The 12872-nt window shown below is 58.0% G+C and overlaps 1 protein-coding gene across 1 annotated transcript in view; it reads right to left on the reverse strand.

Moving 5' to 3' along the window:
- Window positions 1–12130, reverse strand: part of CRISPLD2 (cysteine rich secretory protein LCCL domain containing 2) — a 57347-nt gene extending 45217 nt beyond the window's left edge. The window contains exon 1 of the mRNA XM_069497842.1: window positions 12051–12130. The gene's annotated coding sequence lies outside the window, so the exon portion shown is untranslated. The remainder of the gene's footprint in view (window positions 1–12050) is intronic.
- Window positions 12131–12872: the final 742 nt, after the last annotated feature.

A 12872-nucleotide genomic window follows, 5' to 3' on the forward strand; every position in this document is an offset into this window, starting at 1 on the left:
CGGTGCACCCTCTGGCCTGTTCTAGACAAACCCCACCTGACTGCAAGACATCCGACAAGCCCCTTCATTTTGCGTGTTCGAGGGGCCTACACGGCTTACAGGCTGACCCTTGCCTCCAGGGTCACAGAGAGATCTACAGTCTCGGTGGAGCTCTAGAGTTGGGGACCAGAGTTCAGCCGAAGCTCCACACTGGGAGAGAACAGGGGAAAGGTGGGAAGAGCGGTTCTCCCAGGGCCCCCTGCGCTTCGCAGAAGCCGCCGCCCTGGGAGACGCAGACTTGCCCTTGGTCGAGCCATGCAGGGCATCACACTGGTGGCACGCTGGTGGCACGCTAGTACTACTGGGTCTGAAAGTGGTTCGGCCTGGTGGGGGCCCGGGGGACCTGGGGGGTCCCTGCTGGGGCGGGGACAAGGCCGGGATCTGGATGGCTCCTGCTGAGTTTGGGCTGTGGGGGAACATTGGAGATTTTAAGTGGCAAAGTAACCATAAAAGGGCAGGTCCCCACCCCAGAGCCCAGCGTGGTGCTCGGCACCAGGACACGGGCACGTGGTTACGGGCTGAGCTGTGCTTCCCCTAAACTCACAGGCTGAAGCCCCGAGACCTCAGAACGCGACTGTATTTGGAGATGAGGCCCTTTAAGAGGTGATTCGGGTGAAATGAAGTCATCTGGGTGGGTCCTGATCCAGTCTCACCAGCGTCCTTATAAGAAGAGATGAGGACACAGACGTCGCACAGAGGGACGACCACCCTCAGAGACACCAACCCTGCCAGTACCTTGATCTCGGACTCTGGGCTCAAACTGTGAGAAACTAAACCCGTCGAAGCCGGCCTGGGGCGCTTTGCCGGGGGCCTGGCAGACGGACACCCCCCGCAGATAAGAGCGGCTGTTGCTCAGAGAGAAGCCGAGGCAAAGTCCCGGCCAGACCCCGCTGGCGCCGTCCGTCCGTCAGAGCGACAGCCCAGGGACACGGCGCAGACCCCGCGGCCCGCGCTGGCCACTCGGCCTCCCCCGCCGCAGCAGCCCAACAGAGCCGGGCACTTCCGCCCCTGTTCCACGGACAAATAAAAAATACAAGCTTTTTCCAGGTGGGACAAACACACTGTCCAAGGCTGAGAACTTGCCCTGCTGGGAGACCTCGAGGCCGCGGCACTCGCGCTGGGAAGACCCACACGTGCCCGTCGCTGAGGGAGCCCCTTGTCCCCCCTCTCTCGCTTGCCCTCCTGCTCATCCGGAGGTTTGGGCTCTGCCGCTCCCATTCCACAGATGAGGAGACTGAGGCCTGTGGAGCTTAAGGAACCTGCCCATGGCAAGCAGGAAATCTGGGGTTGGAGCTCAGCCCTGCCCACCCTCAAGGTGCACGCATCACGCATGCCCTTTCCTTAAGGGCACCGTGGCTTCCCGCAGGCAGAGGCTTCTCTCAGGACTGAAAACTCCCAGCCTCTCCCCACCCATGCAGGGAAAGGCCTCCACGTCTTGCACTAAGGTTCTCTGTGTCCTAGGGAGGCTGCTTGCTGGGCTTGGTGGCCTCCTGGGTCACACGGTGGCTCTGTCAATGAGAAGGCGCCCATGTGTCACCCCCACAGGAGATGAAAGAAACCTTTACATCATGGTGACATGTCACCAAAACACGCCCCCCTCATCAGCACCATCTGCCCACTCGCCTTCGACTCAAATGGCATGAGCTGACCTCCGACCCCTGGGCCCTGTGGACGCCCCACAAGGAGCTTTCCAGCTGCCGAGGCCCCGGCTGTTTTCCTGACGTCCTGGAAGAGCTCGCACTCGGTACCTGGGGAGCGAGGCCCGGGTCTTTTGTCCCCGGTCCCCAGGTTTGCCCAGCGCGAGCATCACTCCTAGGGGACCTTCCTCCACCGTCAGCCCTGGCCGCGTACCCGTCACTAAACATCTGCCGTGGACTGCGGTGCAGCACAGCAGAAACGCGCTCTGGAAGGTTCTGTCCTCCTTGGCCAGGGCTGCAAAACTGCACCCATAAAACCACAAGCAAGGTAACAGCTCCCAGATCTCACGAGAGCACATCGGAGCAGGGCACCACGGAGGCCGCAGGGGACCCAACAGAGCTTTCGAGTCCCAGGGTCAGTGGCAGGAGCCACGCCCGGCGAATCCAAGCTGCAGAAGCCTGTTTCCACGGCGTCACCCAGAGCTGTAAGTCACGTGTTGCCTCCGCCAGGGAGGTGGCTGTGTTCAGCCCCATTTTACAGAAAACGAAACTGAGTCCAGGAGACATTAACTGGCATTTGCGAGGTTGTGTGGCTGGTTAAAGGTAGAAGCAAGACTTGAAATCAAGATTCCCAAAGCCTGGGGAACTTTCAACACCCCTGGGCTGCAATAGCACCCTCCTGCCGGCCGCTGCCCAGCGGGGCTCTATGGGCATCGGGGGATCGGCCACCCCTGTGTTCCTAATCTAGCAAGGGCGTCTCCTCGACGGCTGTCTCCCAGCAACTATCGTGCCCAGCACCGAGCAGCGGTGGGACAAAAGGAACTCGGTGCAAGTTCACTGCGTCAGCTGGCCGGCCGCCCTCCCTGTGTTTGGGGACGCCTGCCAGGGAGATGAATCTCGGGACGCGGCCTGTCAGCCGGCGGCTCCGCGACTGTGCCAGAGCCCTGCTCTTGCACATGCTGTTCCCACAGCTCATCCCGTGACCCCGGCGTGCCCCCTCCCCTGCCCAGGCCGGGCAGATTCATTCCTGCTCACGGAGAAGACTCAGCTCAAGGGTCACCGCTTCCTAGAAGCCTGGAGCTGAGTCACACCCGCAGACCTGCTGGTCCCGTTCCCCGCGCCGCGGCCAGTGTCTGACGCGCGGGTGTCCGACGAATGTTTACGGGATGAATGTGGGCCCCCTCCTCCGCCCCGCTAGGTCGGAAGAGCCACGTGAGGGCTGTGCGTGGTTGCGGCTTCTCTGCTGACGGCAGCGCGGGCACGAGGGAAGGGAGACCGGGTTCGGCCCGACGCTGCCCCGCACCAGCTGCCGGCCTGGACGCAGCACTTGGACGTTGACAGGGCAGGGGGGAGCTCCCGGCCCTGCGGCTCTGCGGGAGGAACGAGGTCATGACATTAGCCCCCAGTAAGCGCCAGCTATTATGACAATGACGGCAATGCCACATGCCCCCCAGACGGCTGCGTGAAGGAACTCTAGAGGGCTGGGACGAATAATGTGGAATGCAGGGAGGAGACAATTCTCTCTTCTTCATGTTATTTCAAAGCCCCACCGTTGCCTTAACTAAATCCAGTTTTTAAAAATCCTGTTCACTGTCCAACGCTCGGGGGACACCCTCCCCCAGGCCATGCCTTGGGCGTCAGCCCTTTCTCCAGCTTTCTGAGGACGTCAGTTCCATGACATCATGAACCACGTCTGGAGGGTTAATGTCAACCACCTGGCCCGAAGCCATCGTCACACAGATGTGCTTGGTAATTCACGCTGATGACAACTGCCCGGTCAGATGCCTGGTCAGATGCCCTCTCTGCCGTGAGGCTCTGTCCCCTTCCGTGGCCCAAGCCCAGCTGAGGGCACAGGCCTGTACGTGTCCCTCAGCCCCGGGACTCGCCACCTGGGGCTGTGCCTGCACACACTGTGTGCTCTCCGCCCGGGCTATGGGCTTCTGCAGGGCCGGAACCCGTGGTGCGCCGGCAAACCAACTTCGAGACAAAACACAAACCGACCCCCCCCTGAAGCGCAGTGTTTGCCGATTGCCTTGGTGTAAACAATCCCACTATCGCCAACTTCAAGCAACCCGCGTGAACTCGCTGAAGTGGACTTTCTGGAAAGAGATTCCCAACCGCGTAGCATTATGGGGTGTTTCCATCACACTGATCCCATAGGCACCACCAGCCTCAAGAGCAGAGATCATAGTAAAATGTAGTGAAAAGTGAGGAAGCGCTAAGTGTTGAGTATTAATTACCTTTGTTTTAAACGTAAGTTTTCATAATTTAACATATAACGATAGCTACGTTTCACTGGTTCACAGCCCTTCCAAAAACCTACCTATCAGCTCTCACAGGCTGGCAGGAGCCGGTATGAGCCCACCCCTGGCCGGCGCTGAGTCTTGTTCAAGTTTTTCATTACCCGTGACCCAGCCAAGGCGTGATGGGGTGGGGGAGGCAGCAGATCCTGTACTCCCAGCCCCACATGCTTCGAGCTCACCACGATTATTAGCCCTGTTTTACAGATGAGGAAACTGAGGCTCAGAAGAGACAAGCAACCTGCCCGCGGTGGTACGGAATGCCTGAGGACGCGTCGACTTATGCATCACGCTCTGATCACTCACCAACCCTGTCCCATCCGCACCGTGACTCTCCAAAATGTCGGGCAACCCTGACCCTTGCCCTTGTCCTTCAGCTCTCACACTGTCACACTGCATGCACAACAGCAGCTGGCCCTAAAAGGCCGGGGTTGGGGGGCGGGAGAGGGAAGGTCCCCGGAGGAAGGCCCTGCTCTTCCTCAGAAGTAAAAGGAGAACTGAGTGTGGGGAAGAGGCCAAGGACAGATCGGAGTGGAGTCGTATCCACAAACCACCCAGAAATTCCAGGAATGAGGTGGTGGCTGGAGGAGGAACCCCCGCCCCCTCCCCCACCCCCGGGGTGTCTCTGGCAGATCCCAGGACTGAGCAGAACATCCCGTTAGTGAGTGGGGCCCGTCGCCCCTCCTCCATCACGTCCTGCGGTTTTCCTTAAGCCCTTCTGGACAGGATCAGGGCCAGACTCAAGGGAGGCGAGGGAGGCAACAGCGGCTCCCCGACTGCACCGCCCTGGGCTCCCCACAGCCAGGACGGCCAACAGCCCCTCGGCTCGGCGGGGACGCCAGCCCACGGGCACCTTCTTTCCTCCTGTCCCCTGGGCAAAAGATACAGCCTTATAGGATTTATGGGACAATGTGTCAAGATGCTTCATCGAACAAATGCAATTTACAAAACCCATTCAATTTTTTTACTACTGTGCTGAGAATATATAAAATGCTGGACAAAAAGAATGATGGTTCAACAAACACTTAATTTAATCTACTTTGTGCAAAAAAAAGAGGCATTGAAAATCAAGTGCGTTCAAGGCAAGCCAAGGTAATATGTAAGAAAAGCCACTTTAAAGTGATTGAATAACAAAGCAATATGTTCCTGACGTGCCCGGGACATAACTCCGGGGCTCCTTCCTCCCTCCTTGCAGACGTGTGGATGTTTCCCCGGCAACAGTGCTCCCAGCAAAGCTTTAAAAAAGAGATGGCAGGAGCCCTCCTCCTCCAAAGGGAAGGAGATTACTGACTCCCAGAAGGCAGCGTAGACAAGCCTGGACTTCGGGCGAGCCCTGGGTTCGAATTCTGCCTCCACCGCACAGGGCTGAGCGAGGTTGGGGAGGGAGGGTGAGGACTACACAGAATGGTGTTTATAAAGGGCCCAGCGGCAGACTTCCGGGAACTTAAGGGTGTTTAATGACTGTTTCTTTCCCTTCTCCTCTGGGGTGAATTCAGGGTCCCCAATCATCCCTGCTCCAGGCAGCAAGACTGGCAGCTTGGACCCGCCTCCCTGCCTGACATGCAGGACTCACTGGTGGCGGCAGCAACGATGAGTCCAGACCTCCACGCTGCTCTGCAGGTGGAATCCAAGGGCAAACCCTGACACACCCCTTGGGATCGGTAAGAGAAGACGACAGAGTCTGCCCTTGGGCCTGGGAAGAGACAGTAAGCCTGGCAGTGACAGGTCAACAGAAAGGTCTAGACACCAACCCTGGGAAACAGCATGGTGAACGCTGGGCAGAGGCGGACAGCTGGGTCCCTGTGAGATCTTGAGGAACAGGGACTCTGGGCAGCAGGAACTGCCAGGACAAAGACTTGGAGGTGGTCATGGTCTGTCCATGGTCATGGACAGGCACAAAGCCAGTGGAGGAGGGAACAGCGGGCTCACAGGGGCAGCCGGGGCCAGGTGTGGGGGGAGCCTTGGAGGTCCGAATTTGGATTTTACTACAGATACAGAGACGGCCCTGGGGAGCCAGGCGGGCGGTGACAGGGTCTGACTGTGCTTTGAGGGCCCTTGGGCAGCAAGAGCACAGACGAGCCTCGCAGACGCAGTGTGGAGCGAAGGCGGCAGACTCCGATGACTAACCCTGCGTGGTTCCATTCATGTAAAGTTCAAAACCAGGCGGAACCAGGCGGAACCAGCCTGTGCCGTGACAAGTCAGGAAATGGTTTCCCTGGGGGGGGGGGGCGGGCCGAGGGGCGTGGGGGGTGCCCGGCGCTGCGGCTGGACGGGCCGCGGCACTTCGAGGAATCGCATCTGCCACACACGGTCGCCCGAGCTCCTCTCTAGTGTGTTAAGTGTCAACAACAAGTTAGAAAAAAAGCTTGATGTCACTCCGACCTCGGTTTGCAGAATGGATTAGGGCAGCAGGAGTGGCCGGAGGAGAACACACGGCCGTGACGGGAAAACCCCGGGGCCTTCCCAGAGTCCAGGGCCGCGACAGGCCCGGCGCGGGGCTCTCACCGGCGTCAAAGCCAACCAAGACTCAGCGCAGCCCGGTAAAGCCCGGGCCTCCCAGGTGGACCAGGGCGCCGAGTGTCCCAGACAGGGCCCAGCTCAGCCCGGCCTGAGAGGGCACTTTGTCCAGTGACGCCAAAGTCCGGCTGAAAGTGTCTTCTCAGTCCCAGGGCAGCCACGCCTTGCCGGTCCCGGAGTGAGCGGCGTTCGGCAGGCAGGGGGGCGCCCTGCGGGGGGAACAGGCTGGCCGGGCTGGGAGCTGGCTGGGGCGGGGACGGCAGAGGTGACGGACACACATGGCACAGACATGGCACAGTGTTTTAAATGCCCTTGAGGAAGCAGCTTGTTCTTTCAGGGGTGACTTTTTAGGGTTTACAAACGTGCACTTAGCAGGCTGGTCCTGGGCACACAGGGGCACGAAACATGCTCTGATGGAATTTGCTGGAATCCTTGGGACACTTTCTCAGGCCCCAGAGCATTGGGAATGACAGCTCTTAGCACAAGCTGAGCATTCTTCCAGAAGAAAGGCTGAGAAATATACCAACCACCTGTTCCTAGCACCGGCCACTCCCTCCATTCTTGCTGTGTGACTTCTCTCTGGTCACACCAGTCCCTGTCACCAGAACCATCCACACGGCTTCACGACTACCCCACTGGCCAGCCCCTCCACGCCCCGTCCCTGTGCCAGGGCCCTGGGCAAGCCTTCCTCGGCTTTCTAGGGCAGGGGGTCTCGCGCTTGAGCCTGCATCAGAAAGTGCTAGATGCCTTGTTAAAAGAGACTGTGGGGCCCATCCCCATAGCTTCTGATTCAGGTCTGGGGTGGGGCCTGATAATTTGTAACTTCCATGGTTACCCGGGTGCTGCCACTGCTGGTCCAGGAACCCTACTTTGAGAACCGCTGCTCTAGATTGCGATAGCCTCTCAAGTCTCCCCCCAGCTTCAATCCAGCGCTTCCCAAACCTCAGCCCTCCACATCCCCCTTCCCAAGCTTTGCCCACCTTCCCACCACCTCCCTGCACCAGTACATGTTTCATATTTTTATATGCCTTGCTTTTTGCATTCCAAGAAATGTACTTTAAAAAGGTAACTTTGTGTCTCTGTCATTCACAGAGAGCCTGATCACAATGAAATTAAACACAATGAAAAAAGAACAACGTTATTTCTTCCCGGCAGGGCGCTGATAATTTGTTGTAGGGATGTTCGGATGCTCGCTCTTAGTTTTAAAGGGAAGTCGGAGTGTGGGAGGGTGTCAGGGACAGACGGCACCTGAGACTGTCGCCTCACCGTGAGCAGACAGAATAGCAGGGAGTGGAAAGAGCAGCTCTGGGATTCAGGGCGTCTGCCTCCGGGTCTGTGCACGTGCTCGGCCACCGTGGGGACTGCCAGGCGGGCTCCACACACTCTGGGGGAGGCAGCTCATTCCAGAGTGAGCCGTTTCCAAGCGCAAACGCCACCGTGTCACTCTCCTGTGTGACCTGCGCCCCTTAGTGGCCCAGCCCACCACACCTGCAGGGCAGACCTCTGCCGCCCTGACCCGTAGGTTCCAGGCGCACCGAACATCCCGCCATTCTCCACGGGTCGCAGGCGCTTCCGCAACCCCCGACTTGGCACACACGGCGCCTCCGCCTGGTGCACCCTGCCCTGCTCCCGCCCGGCCACCATCGTCTTTCCCTTCTCTGTTATCAAGTCAGTCTCCGGATACGCCCGCCAGATGCCAGCTCCCGTCCTAGAGGGGTCTGAGCGGGCCTGTCCTGCCCAGGATAATCTGGGGACAGCGTCAGTTCCAGGATCAGTTGACTGCAAGCAAAATGCAAGTGTGATCCTTTTTCCTCTTGGGATGCTGCCACTCTGCGCGCAAAATAAAACACGTTCCAGAAACTGGGATTGAAAATGTGGGATTTCATAATTTCTAATTTTTTTAAATGATGGTCTGGAAGTTGCGTAACTCATTCGGACTTTTTTCCCTCTGTCTCTGTGGTTTCTGTCTAAGCTGACGCGGCAGTCGAGACAATCAAAGGAGACAACTCTCCCTGGGGCTGGGCCGTAATGTCCCCACAGCCTTGAGAGGGGGTGTCTGTCCAAAGTGCCCACAACTGCACAGCTTGGGGTGCAAAGCAGGCTCCCCCAGGGCAACGACTCAGGCAGGACGCCCTGCCAGTCGCTGCTGTGACCAGGTGGGATGTCAGCATTGCCCACAGAACACCCAGGTGCCGGGGTTTCCCTACGCTCATGGCAACGGACCTCAACACACTCTGGAATGAGGTGACCTGAGTCAACGCTTCTTCAAGAACAAAGTCAAAAAAGAGGACACAGCTTCCTCCATAAGTTAAGCATAAAGTTGCCACATGACCCAGAGATCCCACTCCTACGAATATACCTAAGAGAAATAAAAACACACACCCACACACAACCTCGTATACAGATGCTCATAGCAGAACTATTCACAAAATCCAAAGGTGGAAACAGCCCAAGCTTCTGTCAGTGGAAGAATGGATAAACAGAATGTCGTCCATTTAGCGTTGGGCAGTGGCAGGATCACAGCCAATGGGGTTTAGCCAGAGTGCGATTATTGCTAATTGGAAACTTTCCCCAAAATGTGGTCTAGTCACACAGTGGAATATTATTCAGCCATAAAAAGGAAAGAAGTACTGATCCACACTACGTGTGGCTGGACCTTGAGAACATGATGCCAGGGAAAGAAACCAGACTCAAAAGACCTGCGTATCACTGATTCCACGGATATGAAGTGTCAGAATAAGCAACTCCAGAGACACACGTGGATTAGCAGCCGCCAGGGGCTGGGGGAGGGGCGGGGGAGTCACTGCGGATGGGGTTCCTTGCGGGATGATGAAAATGTTCTGGAACTAGATAGTGGCGATGGTTGCTCAACCCTGCAAATACACCAAATGCCACTGAACTGCACACTGTAAAATGGTTAAAAGAGTGAATTATATGTTTATGTCTATTTTACCACAATAAAATTTTTTTTTCAAGGAAAAAAAAAAACATGGCCTGTCCTATTAACCACCACCCAGCTCTGCCTGACCCGACCCTGCCTGTCCCAGGACAGAGCGTGCTCCCGCTAGGACTTTACAAGGTGCTCCGAGTCCCAGTCCACGAAGGTCTGAGCATTCATCCACTCCACTCAATACACTGAAGACGAAGGGAAATAAAATTACACTCGGGGTTTATTTTCCTTTCTTGACAAGCCATCAGCCCCTTTGAGTGATGCTGGGTTTGCACATCTGGGACTGATCAAAAACCAGTGAGTTTGCACAAAAAAAAGAAAAAGAGAAGCCTCCTGAGTCAGGCGCAGGCAGACACACAGGCACCTCCCCCACAAAGCAAACACGCTGGTGACAGAGGAAAGAAACATTCCAGGGCCCACACGGACGAAGAGGTCAGTGTTGGGGGGTCCTGCCTCTCAAGATTTTAACTGCAATCTCCAAAAGGGGTCTTTGAGGAATGAAGTGCAGGCATTTTAAGGGGCCCCACGCTCTCCTTCGCTGGCGCCGGGCCTTCCCCGTCAAGCCAACTGTCCTCCCCAGTCCAGAGGCGGGACTCTGGGAGCCCGCACTGACCTGGGCCGGGGCAGGCTCTCAGTGGGTACAGACCAGTCCCCGCCAGCACAGGTGAGCCCCAGCCCAGAGTCAGCGCCTCCCCTTCCAGCTCCACCCTAACCGGGGCCGGGGACCCAGAGTGCTGGCAACATTTAAAAGCACTCGCATGGCATGAGATGCCTTGAATAGTAGTAAGCTATGCTGTGACAGTCACGTGGCTCGTCATTGACAAGCACCTTCTCCCAGAATCTGGGGCAGGCGAGGCCGGGATGGCAGCTCCACCCCTCCCCCCACCCCCCGGCTGCGTCATGTTGGGTACATGCCTTCATCATTCCAACCCTCCATTTACTCCCGTGAAAAGCACCCAGCTCGGAGCAGCCAGTGCGAGCATCCATGAAAACCCTGGGCACGTCTGGTCTGCAGTGAGTGCCAGACAGATGTTAGCTGCTGGGATTATTATAAATGCTGTTATTGCTCTTCCTACTCTTACATCTTTTAAGGAACTCTGCGAAAATCAAAATCACTCTCTTTGTTTCTCCTCCCTGGGAACGTCATCCAGCTGTTCTACCTGGGTCCCCCTTGGACCAAACAATACCTGTGTGAAGGTCAGGGTCAGGGGTGGAGCTGGCAGTGGGCAGAGAAGTGTCTGAAAGGAAGCAGGACCCAGAGATCAAGAGTGCAGGGTCCGGAGCCAGACCCACCCGGGTGCGAGGGCATCCCGTCCCACCAGGGACATCTTGCCTCACTGAGCCTCGGTTTCCCCAGCTGTGAAATAGGGACCAAGAGGCTGACTGCCCAGGTGTGTTGTGGGGACGATAATGCAGGTGAAGTGCATGGCATGGGCCTCATACCTGCCACATAGGCACTATAGCCCCAGCCTCCTGCTCCTTCGCCTGTGTGGAAACAGCCGGACAAGGGGGAGAGGCAGGAAACCCAGAGCACACAACACAAAGGGCCCTGGGAAGGACAACAGTCACAACACAGTAGCCCCAGTTCCCGAGAGGGAGGGCACACCTGCAGGGTGCTGCGGGACTCTGGTCTCTCGACCCCAGGCCCTAGGTGGGATAGGCAGGCTCACCCCAGTCTATACGGCAAGGGACACAGCTCAAAGGGGAAACTCACAAACCCACTCTTGGTTGCAAGGCAAGCTGGGCGCTTGCACAAGCTCCCAGATGCTTCTCTTGGCCGGGGTAGCAACTCACCTTTTGGCTGAAAGACGCCCAATTCAAGTCAGACTGCAATGGGCAGGCATCATCCTGTCTTGTCCTCCCAGCCCTTGGCTACAAGGCTCTGGGTCTGCACCAGAGCGGGGCCGGATGTGGCTCTCTCCACCCAGGCAGCCGATCTCCCCGGGACTCCAGCACAAGGAGTTATGCAGATGATCTCTCTGGCCAAAGAGACCCAGGAACATGTTCCCCAAAACTTCAGGAACGCATGGCCCCACACCTGGACACATCCATCTGAAGCTTTGGAGGCAGACAAAGCCCAGGCTCTGCCTAAACAACTCACTTCACCTCTCTGACCCTCAGCATCTTCATCCAAAATACGGAAGAAGGCTACCTTGCAGGTTTGTTGCAAACGAAACCATAGGGGGATGTGACCCTGTAACCTGCAGAGCATAACGCACACGCCACTGGATCCCCCCCAGCCCTGCCCATGTGGGTAGAACACATTCCAGCTTTCCATTTACTGACACCCGTGTGAACACAGGAACGCGACAAAAGCTGGCGAATTGCACAAGGCAAGCAAAAGAGTACACAGCCCCGAGGAGCACAGCTCTGCTCTCAGACGGGCTTTGAATGCCGGCTCCCTGGAATTCCTAGCTGTGGGGGCCTAGGCAAATGTCCTCGCTGAGCCTCAGTTTCTCCATCTGTAACAGGGCATGCCGCAAAGCAAGGCTCCAAGACGCAAGCGGAGCGCGGAGCGCCTGCACACAGTGAGCCCTGGACGGCAACTGCTCGGGCTTGGGGAGCGCGGACCTCAGCTTGCAGGAGAGGACTCCGAGCCACGCTTACCTCCGCGGGGCTCCAGTCACCACCTCGCCGGCGTCTTCTGCGTGGAGCAGCGGCGGCGGCAGCGCGGGCAGGCGGGCGGGTCGCGGGACACGGGGTACCGCACACGCAGAGGGATGCGAGTGAGCCCTGGGGTGCAGAGCGCCGCCTTTTGTACGCGGCCAGAAGCCCGAGGCCACGCCCCGCCGGGCCGCGCAGCCCGCCCGCCCCGCCCCGGCCCAGGCCCCGCCCCGGCCCCGCCCCTCGGGCTCCGCGAGCGGAAGAGGGCGCGGTGGTGGCGCTGGGGTCGTCCGCTGGGTCCCGAGCCCGCTTGAGAGGCGGCCGCGTCGGTCTCCTCGCCGGGAGCGTACAAGAATAGCTTCGCTGAGCGCTCACTGTGCGCCCCGCGCAGTGTCAAGCACTTTGCACCCGAGGTTTGCAGATTTCCCCAACCCCAGCTCTGCGACTCAGCGGGAAAGCGGGGTTTGGGGGGGACCTCGCAGGACCGCAGCACCTGAGTTCGTCCAGGGCCGGGCTCTGTGGCCTGTGGCGCAGAATACACGTGTGCTGAGTTCATTACCAGCCTCTCCACGCGGACGGAGAGTGTCACGCATCTCACACGCACCTGCCCATTTGCAGAAACGAGCACCCCAGGTGTTACTGGTGGGGCTCTCAGGGTCCCAGCTGGCGCCACACCATCCCAGCGCCTGCCCGCAGAATCCCCCAGGTGGGAATTACCCATTTCACAGATTGGGTTCACGCCTCGCTCCGACTACATTTTGCCCAGCGGCACTTAGAATCCTTAACCTGTGCAGGTATATACATAAATCAATGTAGAGCCAGAAA

Source organism: Eulemur rufifrons, chromosome 23, assembly GCF_041146395.1.
Source record: "Eulemur rufifrons isolate Redbay chromosome 23, OSU_ERuf_1, whole genome shotgun sequence".
Taxonomy (NCBI): Eukaryota; Metazoa; Chordata; class Mammalia; order Primates; family Lemuridae; genus Eulemur; species Eulemur rufifrons.